Below are 6,000 nucleotides of genomic sequence, written 5' to 3' on the forward strand. Positions count from 1 at the left end.
TTGGATTGGCACAGCACTGGCCATTGTGGTCACTTGGGGAGAGAATCATTGAACAGAAGATCTTCCTCTCTGTCTCTCCTCCTCTCTGTATCTCTGACTTTTAAATAAAAATAAATACACCTTTTTTTTTAAGTACCCTCATTAATAACTCTAACGTGAGGGATGGCTTTATGGTGCAGAGGGCTAAGCTTTTGCCTACAAAAACAGCATCCCCTACATCCTGTATTAAAGCACTCGTTCTAATACTGATCACTTTGTTTTCGATCTGGCTCACTGTTAATATGCCTGGGAAAGCAGCAGAGGATGGTACAAGTAATGGGACCCATGCCACCCACACAGGAGATCCGGATGGAATTCTGGACTCCTGCCTTTGCCTTGGACCAGACCTGGCCACCGTAGCCATTTGTGGAGTGAACCAGTGGATGGAAGATACCCCTCTCTCTCTCTCCACACCTTTCAAATAAATATAAATAAATAAATAAACTTTTTTTTAAAACTATAATGTGGCCTAATGACCAAATGTGGAATAATTCAACAGATATAAGAATTCCATCCAGCATGTTTCACATGGGTATCATATTACTAAAATGCTGTTATATAATTTTCAAAAATTTTCTATGAATCTAAAATCATTCTGAAATTAAAATGTATCCTAAAAAAACACCCAAAGAAGTTCAGCATCATTAGTCATTAGGGAAATGCAATTCAAAACTTCGCTGTGATACATGATACACTAAGAAGAGCATACTCTTAAAAATGGAAAATAACAAATGTTGATGAGGATATGAAGAGAATGGAACTGCTATACATTGCTGATGAGACTGTAAGATCATTTAGCTTCTGTGGAAAACAGCTTGGCAGTAAGTAAGTTAAAGTCAGAATTACTGTATGGTTCAGGAATTGCACACCTAGGTATATATGCCCAAAATAATGAAAGCAGGTGGGCAAGCAAAAACTTGTACATGAATATTCATGTGGCAATATTCAAAATAGTCAAAAGGTGGAAGCTACCCACATGTCCTCGAATGGATAAATGGTTAGGCAGCATACCCATGCAATGGATTATTACTCATCTACATAACGGAATGAATTAGTGGTATAAACTATCTACAGAAAAATCTTGAAAACATGATGTTAAGTGAAAGAAGGAAAACACGAAAGGTCATATATCATATGATCTCATTCACATGAAATATCCAGTGTAGACAAACAATAGGCACAAAGAATAGATCAGTGGTTAGTCAAAGAGGAGCAAGGTTAACAGGTGCAGGATTTCTTGGGAAGGGTGCTAAAAAGACTCTGGAACTAGAGAGTGGTGATGCTTATACAGCATTACAAATGGACTAAATGCCACAGAAATTTCCACTTGAAAATGATTAAAATATTGAACTTTTTGTGAATTTTACCTAAAATGTAAAGTTATGACTGTAATGCCATTGAAAATTGTGACATATTACAATACTAGAGAATGTGCTAAGAGGTACCAAATAGCTTATAAAAGAAAAAATAAAGATCACAAGAAATAGCCATGCTCAGGACAGCGACTTGACTCAAAGGATAGCCTTTTTAGTTTTCAGATTTTTATTTATATATTTGAGAGACAGAGAGACAAGAGAGATGGGTAGGGAGAAAGAAAGCCCACATCCAGCAGTTCACTTTCCAAAGACCCGCCCCCCCACACCCCCAACAGTTGGGGCTGCACTGGGATCTGAGCCTGGGACGTGGAAAGCAATTGTGGGGGCCCAATCACCTGAGTCATGGATAACACCTCACAAGGCCTGTATTAGTAACAGAATGTTGAAGTCAGGGAACTAACTGAGGCATTTGATAGAGCACACAAGCATCCCAGCTGGAATTTTGTTTATTTATTTTTAAGGATTTATTGATTGATTTGAAAGTTACAGAGAAAGAAGGAAACAGAAGAGGGAAGAGAGAAGAGAGAGAGACACAGAGAGAGAGAATCTACATTTTCTATCTGCTGGCTCACTCCCCAAACGTTCACAATAGCTAGGGCTTGGCCAAGCTGAACAGGAGCCTGGGGCCCTTTCAGTTTTCCCACTTGGGTGTTGGAAACCCAAGTACTTGTGATGGGAACCCACGTACTTAGGCCATCTTCTGCTGCTTTGCTAAGCACATTAGCGTGGGGTTATGTTGAAAGTGGAGAAGCTGGGACTCAAACTAGTGCTCATATGAGATCTAAGTATCAGGTGGTAGCTTAACCCACTGTTCTAAAATGCTGGCCACCATTTATTTTTTTATTAGTTGCTTTTTTATATGAAACCCCCAACACATACACACACACACACACACACACACACACACACACACACACACACACACACACACACAATGGTGTGAGGATGAGAAAAGGAGAAAGATAGAGCTCTTCCATATCTGCTGCTTTACTCCAAAAATGCCTGGAACATCCAGGGCTGAATCATGCTTAAAGCCAGGAGTCCCAAACTCAGAGTTTCCCGTAGGGCTAGCAGGACTCTGAGTACTTGAGCCATCATATGATGTCTCCCAGAACGCACATTTGGGAAAAAGTGGATGGGAAAAAGTGTATGGGAAGGGGAGGCAGGACCAAACCCAGGTACTCCAATGTGTGATACGAGTGTCCCAAACAATGTCTGAAGTGCAGCACCAAACACCCATCCTGTCCCTGCCAACTGAGTTTTAACACTAGACTAACCACCCACTCTAAGCACACTTGTGTAGCTGGCAGCTCTAGAACCCAAACCCTATTCTGTCACATAATGGCTAGAATTTCATTTGACACATTTTATAATGTCTGAGCCCCACTTTCCTGAACCACGGAGTGAGATTACTGTTGGTTATCATAAACCGCTTTTCAGGAAAGTTGCCATTTATCCTAACATTAATAATGAGGATTAATACAAACTGCGTGTGATTTTTTTTTAGAGTTATGTTTATTAGAAAGGCAGATTTACAGAGAGAAGGAGAAACAGAGAGAAAAATCTTCCACCCACTAGCTCATCTCCCAGGTGGCTGCAATGGCCAGAGTTGAGCTGATCTGAAGCCAGGAACCAGGAGCTTCTTCCAGGTCTCCCACGCCGGTGCAGGGTCCCAGGGCTTTATGCTGTCCTTGACTGCTTTCCCAGGCCACAAACAGGGAGTTGGATTGAAAGTGGAGCAGCTGGCACAGGAACTGGAACCCCTATAGGATCACAAACCAGAATCCTTATAGGATCCTGGCATTTGCAAGGAGAGGTTTTAGCCATTAGGCCAGTGTGCCAAACTGTGACAAATAACAAATAAAATGTGAATTGAGTGTTGTGAATCCTTCCAGGGACCATTGTTTTAAAAACAAAGTGACTGGGTTTGGGGAAACAACCATCACATATTAAGTGGCTTTTGTCTCTCAATGTGGATTTATATCTCAGGGAGTGTTCTGTGTGAAGGTCTTTTGTTTCCAGAGAGAGGAGTAAAGCAACCTGTTCTAATGACACTGCAGAGTTATATTGAAATGAGATCAAATTACTATTAGCAAAATTTCTAGACTTGTCCCATCCAAGTAAGAGCAATTATGGCCCTTTCCCCTTGGAAGCAATTTTGTCATCCACTTTCCTCCATACCTCAACCCTTCCCACCATAAGTAGTGGTCCACATGGGCATACATCCTTCTCACTCATGTAAACATCATCAAAAAGAAAATAAATTTATAAAATAAAAAAGGAGATCTAGGATGAGCCACGAAAGACTTTATTAAGACATCTATTTCTCCTTTCCTTCCCCTTGAGGATAACTAAGCTGTCACCATGAATATCGATACTACTATTTCTTCTCGTATTTGCATATGCATCTTCCCAGGTAATCTATGGAGTGAATCCTAAACCAGAGTGAGAAAACCCCACCTCGCTCCTTTGGTATTGGTAGTCATTAAAAGACCAAAATATGGAAAGAAGCACAGAAATTCCTCCCACAGGCACAGGGCTCTCTGCTCCACACCACACACAATTCTGCCCACACAACTCAGCCATCACAGTAAGAGAATGACACTTCTAAAACCCTCCCTCTAACCTCTGCCCCTTTCTCCTGGCTGCTTCTCCTGGGAATTGAAGAATGCCGGAAAATAGCTGCAGGCTTTGGCTTCCAGTTGGTCAATCCTGATGGTAATTTCTCTACGGGATATTTTCAATCTCCATTCTTGCCAAGAAACTGCAGAACTACAAACATTGCCAGCTGAGTGAAAGTATGTTGAACAGCGAGGGGGGATGGGAGAGATGGGTATTAGGGTGTGGAGGGTTTAACAGACTTCCCAGCCATGCCCAGATGTCCGGGTCCAACTGTAAGAAAAAAAACAACAATGATTTAAAAAAAAAAAAATGAAATTTGTCTGAGTTGGATTAGCACAATAGAACTGAAACCTCTTTTGTATTCCCTAGGCTTCTGGGACACCTCCAACAAGGTTAATTGCCCTGTGTTTGTTACTGTAGCATCTGTACATCTTCATTCAGGAATCAATTTATTCTAAATTTCCTGAATTCCCACTAGGTGCAATTGGATCTGATAAATGTTAGTTTTTTTAAATTTTATTATTTCATTTTATGACACAGTCTTATAGGCTCTGGGATTCCCACCCCAAGCCCTCCCCCCATATTGAATTCCTCCATATTGTTACAGTAGTACAGTTCATATCCAGTCATTATTCCTTCATTGCGGGCAGGGACCATGCAGAGAGTCCAGCATCTTATTGTCCAGATAAATTCAACAGTTTCATTGGGAGACCATCCTTGGTCTGAAAATAGAGCTGGCAGAATATCATCCCCTCCAATGAAAAGCCACTACACAACTTCAACAACAGCAAGAAACATGGAAATTTACAACATCATGGAGTTAATTGACATGGTATTGAGTGAGCAATATGTTAGAAAATGCAAGTTGTTAACCGCATCCTGTAACTTCTTCATTGACATCTCAATTTTAGTATATACACAACTGGCTGCTATAAACCTTAAACTGGTTAGAGTACTATTCAGCTGTCTCGAGTCTATTTTCATTTTTATATTTAGCAGCTTATAGTATTCAAGCATGATTTTTACTGAACTTTGCGAATTTTAGGATAGTCCAAACAGGCTTATAACTCTAATAAGCCATATGTTAACGATTGAGGCAAAACAATTTTAGGAGGGGTGTGCAGAGAGATCTTCAATTTCTTAATGAGCGGTAACTGATCTTTGTGTCCTACTTCGTAAGGTATATGGCAGTCCAAGCTGACTTTTTCTGGACTTTTCTAAGCTTTCACTATTGGTCTCTGTCTGTCTATCTGATCTAATTTTTGGAGCTCTGGAGTGACCCTGATGGTCATTGCAAGGGAGGGTGGGGAGCCAAAGTTGGAACTAAGTAAGGACCAGAGAAAGCTCCTCTCCTGAATCCCGATGGAAGTTTATTCTTCTTCTGTTTCTGAGGACGGCTCAGGGCTCCTGGCTGTTGTTCCGATGACATTAGATCCTGTGAGGAAGGATCTGGGCTTCTTCCATTCCATGTGGGAGATCCGATAGGAAATGGTTGACCTCAGAGTTCTTGGCCTACGAGGGCACTCCAATTCCCAGTGATCTCCTTGGCAGTTGGGATATAGTCCTTGGTGCCCATACTGATAGTTCTTGTATAATCTATCCTAAGTATAATCTATCTGGATTATAATAGGTAACTTACAGATGGCAGACTGAAGTCTGCATTAGGCATTAGCAAAAACTATAAAGACATACAGTGAGATCCAGGAGCAATCCCGACAGCCTCTTAACAGGAGGTCATATGCACAGATGACCCCAGAGTGGAGCAGGAGGACAGGAGAAGGCTTGTATCCTAACCCTGGACACTCCCAGTACCTCACCAAGGACTATCAGTAATGTTAGGTTTTGATTAATCCTTTCATTCAGTAAATGTTTATTGTGTACCTGAAATGTACTAGGCACTGTGAGAACTACAATGAGGAAGGCAGTCAACTAATAGAAAAGCCATGTCCCCTTGGAGTTGATA

This window comes from Ochotona curzoniae, unplaced genomic scaffold, assembly GCF_017591425.1.
Source record: "Ochotona curzoniae isolate NIBS_2020 unplaced genomic scaffold, NIBS_Ocur_1.0 contig_908, whole genome shotgun sequence".
NCBI classification, from domain to species: Eukaryota; Metazoa; Chordata; class Mammalia; order Lagomorpha; family Ochotonidae; genus Ochotona; species Ochotona curzoniae.